Source organism: Pinus tabuliformis, chromosome 1_1 (genome assembly GCF_031772625.1).
Source record: "Pinus tabuliformis cultivar Carrire ecotype Pingquan chromosome 1_1, CPIR1, whole genome shotgun sequence".
Taxonomy (NCBI): domain Eukaryota; kingdom Viridiplantae; phylum Streptophyta; class Pinopsida; order Pinales; family Pinaceae; genus Pinus; species Pinus tabuliformis.
Genome location: NC_142297.1, coordinates 62141426 through 62151519, shown reverse-complemented (window position 1 = coordinate 62151519; position 10094 = coordinate 62141426).

Genomic DNA, 10094 nt, shown 5'->3' with positions numbered 1-10094 from the left:
TGATGGCAGAGCTCAAACAAAAGAAAAGCAAGGTCAGAGTTTGGAAATATCGGGTTGGACACTGTTTCAGGCGGTTGAAAAAGGTAGCAAAGAAGTTAAGGCACATCAAGAGGAAGAAGGCTGAAACAGTGCAGCCGCAGGACAATGTGCCAGAACAGGATTGAGTTGGACTACTCAAAATTTTGAAGTTTTTTGCAGAGGTAAAGAATTGTGTGAGGACACACAAAAGTTTAGGAATGGGAGGATGTTAGTCCCCTAATTTTCATCCTTTTTGACCATTTTTCCCCTCCCAAATCATAACCATTTACCCCTGTCTTACCTATCTTATGCCCCGTCATCTTGCACTAGTGCAAGAATGATGACACATTTTGCATTAACTTCATATTTTACATTTTATAACTTAACATAGCATTTATTAACCATTTATTACGTGATTTCTTGCTTATAATTACTTTTGTAACTTATCAATACCTCCTATGTTATTTAATAGTTAAATGCTCACCTTAACCGCTGATTTTAGTGCAGACTGGATCTCTCACCTGTGCCAGTGCTGCGAATCTTGGCAAGAAATCTGGATCTCTTTGATTGCCACCTAATTTTGCACTGCCTTAGCCATGAACAATAGAACATATCTTAAGGCATCCGCGTCCCTGTTTTGACAGCAAGGCAATCTAAAGTAGCTGAGATCGGACTTAGGAGGAACAAACAACTGGAGATAGCCATGGCCTGTTATGTTAAAATCCCTAATTTTGAAGGCCGAAAGCTTATTTTGCAATATTTTTTCTACAATCAACTATGTAACAAGTTAAACGATCCTTTTGGCCTTCGGCCAAGGATTTATATAAGGAAAAATGTAAATAGGACAAAATGCTTAATGGTTGATAGAGTTGTATAGAACAGAGATAGAACCAGGAAGGCGGTAACCGGCTTGTCTTTTGTTATCGCCCAAATCTGGGCTGGATATGTAATCACGCATGTATTTTCCTTGATGATTTAATAATAAAGGGAGCTTTGCTTACACTTTATGAATATTATTTTTTTTATGTTTAACAATTGATGAATTGATATAGTACTAAGTAGCATTTCCATTTGAAAGGGAAACGCGCTGGTTGGTTAGGGCCCAGCCAACAAGTGTGATTCAATTTACAGCATTTGAATTTCTATTTGAGTGAAATAAGATCTGTAGCATGAAGTAGTTAAATTTCATTTTCTGCATCTGATTTTGAATTGGTTTTCCCCACCTGGTTCGAGTAGAAGAAATTACCTACACCAGTGCATGTTGGTGTGCTATTCACTTTCTGCACATTTGGTTTGGTTTTCCCCGCCTGGTTCGAGTAGTAGAAATTACCTGCACCAGTGCACGTTGGTGTGCTATTCACTTTCTGCACGTTTGGTTTGGTTTCCCCACTTGGTTCGAGTAGGAGAAATTACCTGCACCAGTGCATGTTGGTGTGCTATTCACTTTCTACACATTTGGTTTGGTTTCCCCCACCTGGTCCGAGCAGAAGAACTGTTCCCACACTAGTGCTAGATAGTGTGATGCAGTAAGCCTCTTTAGTTTACTTCTAACAACTTTCTTGCTTTCATTAACATTTCATAACAAGATCAATTAAAAAGATTTTTTCTTTATTTCTGCAGACATTCATCTTTTTGATATGCAATTTGGTTTCATAACACTTGCAATAATTAAGCATTGGTTTCAAGAATTAAAAGTTAAAGTGTAAGAAGCTCTGATTGGGTACAAGAACCAGTTTCTTGGTACTAGATCTGAGTGCTTTGGATTTGAGAAAGTTCAAGCCCTTTCACGAAGAAAAACAATTTTAGTACAGACATCATTTTACACCTTCTGCATAAATCGTTGTTCCTACACTAGTGCAAGCAGATTACACTAGTGCGAGATCGATTCTTGCAAGAAGGACATCTTTACATAAGCAGGTTTGAAGGGCTCATCTGTTGAGGACTGCTAAGTTTTCTTTGCTAAAGAAAACACATTCTAAGTAGTTAATCAATAGTCAACTAGAGTAATTTCCTCCTTTTATTTCTAAATCTCTTTTACAAGTACATTTCTTCTTATTCTAGCCTTAGGTTATTTTGATGGTTCGAGTTGCCTTTTTTTATTTATAGTTTGATTCTGCAATTTTTCCTTTAAAAGGAGTAGGAGTTGATATTAGAAACATTCATACCATCTCTGGCATTGCTTGTGCTTCATCTCTAAGTTTACGAATCGCCCAGGTTGACAATTTAAGTGTTGAGGAGTTTACTTAAGTGTAATTCCTGCACCTAACAAGGGTCAATCAAAATATAAATAACTTGATCACAAAGCTCACTGTCCATCTCAATGATAGATGCTTGATGGTTTGCTTGTTTGTTATCCAATGTGCATAGATATGTAAAACACTCTAGCAAACATCCCCAATAGTCTGTGCGTCTTGTGCACTATATAGTTGATGGCTACCACCCTAATTATGTGGACAATATCTCTTGCAATGATCCTTTCCACAAGTCCAACACTCTATAGGCTTCTAGCTTGCACCCTTATTCTGCTCCTTAGATTGATGTCCTTGTCCTCTATCTGATGCATTGAAATTCTTAGATGGTACACCATTATCTTTATTATCTATACCCTGACGTCTTGCTCACTTTTTGTCCCATTTTCCTTTGTTCTTTGCATTTCCTTTCTAGTTTTGCTTAGTCTCAGATCCGTGCTTTGATTATTCATAGCAAAGCCTTAGCTTTCTAATGGCCTTCTCAAATGATCTAGGCTCATCGAACTCAATCCTATCTTTAAATGCAATTGATAATCCACTAATGAACCTCTGAATCTGTGCCTTTTCCTCTGTGAGATAAGACACATACCTCAGTAGCTCCAAGAATCTACTAGTGTATTCCTCATATGTCATGGATCCCATCTTTAGCTCATGGAATTCTTTAGCCCTGACATCAAAGTATCTCTCTGAAAAATAATTCTTCTTGAATAACCACTCAAACTCACTCCAACTCAAGTCTTCCTCATGAATACATCTGACATTCTTCACATCTTCCCACCAAATTTCCGTTTTACCTTTGAGATTGAATGTAGCTACTCTAGCTTTCATGTTCTCTAAATAATCATGTAACCTGACAACTTCCTCATGCCAAACAATCATGTCTCTACATCATGTGGTTTCTTCATCTCTCCATCAAAAGTAGGTAGCTTTTCTTTCTTAAACTCATCTATCAAGTATCCCCTATCACTCCTCTTGTAAGGATGATAACGATGACGATCATAATGGCTATGTGAAATAACTAGAATAATACCTATGTCTATCCCCTCTCCTATCCAGAGTCTCCAATATATGAATGTGTCATATTTATCTGACCTGTGAGCACCATTCGACCTACTACCATGTTCCCCATTAGTTCGGTCCTCCTGCTCATAGCTGATCCGACATGGTCCTTGTCACTGCAAATCTGAAAAACTCTAAAGTATCACTGCATTTGACTCTGCTTGTTTCTCTTATGCATGTATTATTATGTCATTGTTTGTCTTATAACTCCTTATTTCTCCCTTTAAGCTTCTCAGCATGTCTACCAAATCGGAAGAGTTCCCAACACCATAATGCTCTTCTGATTCAACCATCTTGCTAGCCATTTGATATTTCTTCCTGCAAGGTATGTCATGTAAGCTAAACCAAATCACAATAAACCAACATAACTTAGTATAGCTTAGGGAGGATACCTTGTCTGCAAGATCAACAAATCAGCGTGATACATATATAACATAATTGTGACAACATATAGAAACATAACACATAAGCATATAACCATGCAACCATCATTCTAGATAGGGTATAGTCATCAATGCTTGACCTTAACAACATCACACACCATGACCTCATGCATGACAACAACCACTACATCACTATACACTTGACCACATGCAAACATTAACATGCATAAGCAATGTGTAACCAACCATACACATGCATAAACACATGTAATCAAGCATAAACGAACAATACTTGTAACCAAACCTACAAGAATCATACATGTAACCAAACGTACAAGAATGAAACCAAACATACAAGAATGTAACCAGGCATACAAAAATGCAGCCAAACGACATATAACAACATGTAACCAGTCATACATTCATGACGAGGCACTCTGTTGTCATTTTTTTTGGCACCTGTACCACAAGTTCTTCAGGAGACATTGAAATCTTTCGAGAGACATCCTTTGGGTTGATTATAGACCAGTGCCTAGGACATCTTAAAGAGAGGAGTGCATGGAAGATTATCAATGGGGGCTTTCTGCTACACTCCAATTGTCACGTAGTTAAAAAGATAATAAAATTGGGCTTGGTTCAATAGGCCTTCATTAAGGTAGACTCAAGCCAATACATGGATCCAAATGTTCGGGGGGTAAATCGGGTCAAACTCAAAGAGAAACATTTGGTCCCGGTGGCTGACATACAACAATAGGTAGCTCAATATTGAATTTGTAGTAAATGTGAAGAGGAGGAGAGAAAGGAGGGGATTTGATGTATAGGGTTGTAATAGAATCCTAAGCAACAATGTCTCGATAGAGGTATGGAAGATTGAAGAGGTGGAATGGTAGAAACAGTGGAGCGCAAATGAAGGTTTCATGGCATATAATTCATGGGCACATTTGTCACCAAAAGCATAAGTAAATATGTGCACGTTATAGGCACATAAGTAAATCTGTAGCTAACATAGGTACCGTTACTACTTAGTAACATATATACAATCATGAACAAGGGAGAAACCGACAACTTCATTACACTATTTCAAAGAAGGAAAACACATGTGAAATGAGGGTTACAAAAAGGAAAACATATTGCACGCTGCCATGATTGGAATCACCAAAGAGTTTCATTAATCTTGAAAATGAGTCCCATTCAGCAGTCCATTTACATTTAACAATCTACAGCTCAAGTCCATCATGAACAAGCAGTTAGAACCAAAATGGAACAAAAGAATTTGGAGCACTACGGGTGCAGAATTCCAAAACCTCTATTAAATGTTTCTCCCCCTTATTTATACAGAGAAGGGGGGCTTAAATCCACATTTACAAAATATCTCAGATAGGGGCTAGTTTTCCTATTGACTAGTTGCCTCATCCTGCAATAGCTCTGTTGCCCAAAATGATTTCCAAGGATTTGATTCCTTTCTTGAAAATAAACTGAAATTACTAATAATAGAAAAAGGGAAAATAGAAAGATGATGGACGAAGTATCCATCTACTATTTCTGAGATTGTCCCTGATCAGACCACATCTTTGCCTTAGCGTGCTTCTCTTGTTGTTCGGCCAGTTCATGTCGCTTTCATCTTAATTGCCTGACTTCACCAATCTCTGGAGCTGATAGTGATTGCCTGTGGTTGCCTGTTACAAACTAGAAGCAGAGTTTGTCATAGTAGTCCTTTACATTTATGACTGGGTGGAGCTCCATGCTAAGGCATTAAGTCTTCCTGAGTTCCCATACTGATTTACCATTGCACCTTGCCCTCAATCAATGCCTCAGTTGTCGACCCATATGACTTCAAAGCTCTGTACCATGCTATCATGGCATCATTGTATCGGGAATTTTACGCTAAGAGGAGTTACAGAACAACGAGTCCCATTCTCCTTTGGTCCCCTTTGGTTTAGGCCCCCTTCTTCCTTTCTTCTTGTTAGTGTTCGAATTTGCCTCAGGCTAAGGAAGGCAAAACTCGAGGCCACATCAAACCACGCTCAGCCTCGTAGCTAGCCCTATGAGGACAGGAGAGGGCTCTCTCCGATAAATCTCGGCAAAAGGTAATCAAAGAGGCTCGAGATGACTGAATTGATGACTAATTTTAGGCTAGGTATGAAGTACAAGGATTATGGAATTTATTTTTTGAATTTTTGTTGAATTCAAGGGAAAGGAAATTTTGGGTGCGGGGATGAGGCACAACTTTTGCAGAGGTCTACTTGGGGAAAGATAGGCGATTGTTTTGATGCCTTTAAAGTGATTGAATGAATAGAACTGACAGGTGAGGAGCTAAGGAGAGCAAGGAAGTCTCAAGGATTATCCTTAAACTGAAGAAAACATTGAAAATTAAACAAACTTAAAGGCAAAGCATAGCAAATTTATGGATTCTACCTTAACACTTCATTTGTTTAATTGCAGATTGATTAAATAAGGAAATTGATACACATACACAACTTACAATTACTGAGAGAAACACACCATCAACACATAAGGCCACATGAATCCCAAATAGTGGTGCAAAACCCTGGTCTATCCTTTGCCAAAATTGCAGATAAAATATGTACAATAGTGTATCAAGTTATTCCCCAAGAGTCCAACCCTGAAAATGACTAAGAAAATACATAATATAGGCAAGCCAACACATTCACTTGCCTCTAGGGGTCGAGCTCATCATCCTAGGAGCTGTTTCAACCAATTCTAAACAAAGCACTACAATCTAGGCAGTCAAAACAACTTGCCTCTATAGGCTAGGAAACCAATTCATTCATTAAAATTTTGCTATTTTATGAATGAATCATCTAGAATAGGTAAATAAGTTTCAAGTCAACATAAACTTCTATTAATTACATCAAGGATGGTGAAAAATACCATCACAAGTCAAAACTGGTCAAACTGGCTTCGTTTCCTGAGCTGAAGATGAAAACTTTGCAAAAAATCCTGATACGTAGCGTGCCTGAGCCCTATGCATAGTGCGCCTTTCCACCTGCTTTTGGGGCACTTCCCGGCATCCAAATTGAGCTCAGGTTGGCTTGTTGGAAAGCCTTGGATGTCTACTTTCCAACCCAAGAGGAATTTTCCAATTTAATGTTTGCCCCTCCAAAAGTGCATTATCCGAAGGCTGCTTCCTGTGTGTCCAAAAAGGGGCAGTGAGGTCATTTTTTGCATGTTTTTTGACCTTTTGGGGACCCAAACCTTGATGAAATTCCTTGGAAGTATCTGAACAAGTGTATTTCATCATGACAAATCCAAAAATGTAAACCTTTCGTGATTTGGACCTCCCAATCTTATGGGTAGCGCGCGACGCGCTATGCGTTGAGCCAAAAAACCTGTTTTTTACACAAAATTTTCAAAATTGACAAAATTTTCCCCAAACTTGTTGAAATTTGGGCTGGGGGTCCCCAATCAAGTAATATGCTCAGCCAAAGAGGCTTCGACAAAAATCCGAAGACGATCAAGCTCCTTTTGTCTTTTTTTCTTCTTGACCATTTTCCTCAATTTTGCCTTAAGACTCCTAATTCGTGCCTTGCAAACCAAGTTCTGAACCTTGTAATGCATAACCATGTGTTTCAATAATGCATGGTCTCTATCGGCCCTTTCATTCGTTCCTCCAAGTAGATGTTGACCCTCTCGAGATTAGCCTCTCGATCCTCATTTACCTGTTGCTCTAGAGAGGTGAACTCAATTTGCCTATGTTGGGCAGCTTGGCGATTCTCACGAATTTTCTGTAGCTCTATGATCATGTGCTGGTCCTCAAGCTGTTTGTTCCGCTGCTCTAGATACCTGATATATTGGGTCTTCTCTGATTCTGAAGCTGTCTCATCATGAATAGTAACAAACCCGGATGGCTCACCTAAAGGTCCCTCCTCATGCTTGGGCTTCTTGCCCTTATCCTATACCTACGGTGCTGCTGTCGAAAGCGAGGCCCCTTCCACACGAGGTGGAGATAACACTCGCTGTGCCGATGAAGTCAACGAGACCCCTTCCACCCCGGGTGGAGATAGTACTCGTCGTGTAGATGCAAATAATGCCTTGTGACCTCGCTGATATGTCACATATGGAGGAGCACTTATATGCTCAGTCTTGGGAATGTCTGGCTGGTGTGAAGGTCCTCCCTCATAATGAACTATCTTGGGAGGTGGCTGTAATGGTGCAAAGTAATCACGGGAGATGAAATCTTCCCAAGTAATGCCCTGCTGTGCCAACTAATGCATCACTACAATTTTATTCAATGCATAATGATAGATGCTCTTATGTTGATGTGCTGGGCTCTTCCTTTGTACTAAAGGCACCATCCTCTCTATGTTGCGACACATGAAAGATGGAATGTTAATCATACGTACCCTGGTAAAATGCATCAACAAACGAACATGGTACGCATAGAGACGTGAGAATCTGCCCTCGCAACTGAAATATCAAATGATGAGTTTCATCAATGGTGCATACTCGTCCCTTAGGAATCTGAAAGGAAAAACTGCAGTCAAGTGTCTTATACACCCGGGCTTAATATATGGCTCATAGTGAAATCTGTCTAACTGCTGGCGTTTACACCATTCCTCCCCTACATTTGGTATCCCAGTGGCCTGAGCAATAATCTCGGGTGACAAGGTGAAATTCACTCCGGCAAGGTTTACATGACCATCCTGCAAATGTAGAAAAAATAAACGGACTAGTTCCCGATGATGCTGGATTTGTGAGATCCGCTCACAGTATTCAAAACATGATTGATACCGAAAACAGTCCATTGCAAGTGGACAAGCTTGCAATTGAGCCAAAGAAGTAGGCTCCTCCTTGACTAGCCGACCACCTTTGCCACCTTTGTGATACCTCCTTGGCACACTTACCTCTGGTGTAGAATCACTATCATAATCCTGCTCATAAGCTGACTCGGTCTCTGACATGCTCTTTAAAAACAAGGTAGCTCGAATATATATATGCTGATATACAATTGTGTGCAAAATTGACTGTAGACTTTTTCTTTTTCTCAAAATGTTGTGACCAAGGGGACACAAATATACAAGGGAATTGTTAGGAAAGGGGAAACATTAGTGAAATGGGGACAATGGAAATAAAACAAGGAATTTAGGGAAGGGAAGGGGCATGGAAATCTTGAAGTTTTAGGGTTTGGGATGAGGTAGGGTAGGGAAATATTTTTGTAGTAGAAGGGAGGGGTTAGGATTTGAGGGAGAATAGTGTAGGGTTTTATGAGGAATTATTGGGGAAAATATTGGTGAATATAGGGGGTGGGAAACACAGGAAATGGGAAAACCTTGGCAACATTTATGTTTGAAAACCCTACAACAATCTTGGCATTTAAATCCTCACAGCAAACTAATGGAAAATGAGGGTTTTTACACTGGGTTTTTCATGGAAAATATAGCATAATTTCTTTACATAAACCTTTCAAAACCAAGAATGAGCCGTGGATAAAAGCCTACCTGTGATTTGATGCGTTAGAAGAGGTGTTTGAGTGTGTTTCGGGCAAAGTCTGGGCATAAACTCCAATGCGCCGCGCGCCTCACCCAACGCGCCGCGCGCTCCTGATGCGCTTCACCCGTGTAAAATAACACTGAAAATTGTCGCCTGATGCGTACCGCGCCACTGGTGCGTAGCGCGCCCAACCTGATGCGTAGCGCGCCCTGGAAATGGCTCGATTTGCTAACAAACTCACAAAATCGCCTTAGAACAATGCTCTTTGCTCTTGGAATGTGGAATGGGTTGCAAATGAGGAGAAATATCTTCATATAGACTCCTTGTTGATTTTTGCTTAACCCAAAACCCATTTTCTTATGTTTGGTTGTTGACACTTTTTCAAAATTAATAGGCTTTGACCTTTTTGGTTTCCCCTTTAAAATTGGTTGAAATAATGATTTTCACTGATAATTTTTTGCAGGGATAGCTCTGATATGCTCTGGAAAAGGAGACCAAGGCTGCACTTGAACGATTGAAGAACTGAAAATTTTGACAATTTTTTTAAAAATGAGATGGCGACTTATCTTCAAAATAGAGTTTTGAAGAGAAGTCCTAATTCAGCTGTACAATGATGAAAATTATTGAAGTGATGATCTATCAAAGACATCCCTCTGGCCTGCTGGTCTTCTAAGACTTTTCAAGACAAAATTGACTCAACCCTAGACCTAAGACCTCAAAATTTAAAACATGATTGTAAATGACCTTTGAAGACTTATTTTAATAAACAGGCATGAACCAACAGTGCCAAGCACGAGGGGAATGAGTGACACAACCCACTCCATCATAGTTATGGCATGCCTAACGAAATGCAACTGATCAAAACTGATGGGACACCTAATCATGAAATGCAAAATAGCTTTGATCTCTGACGAGGGATAACTAGACCGACTCT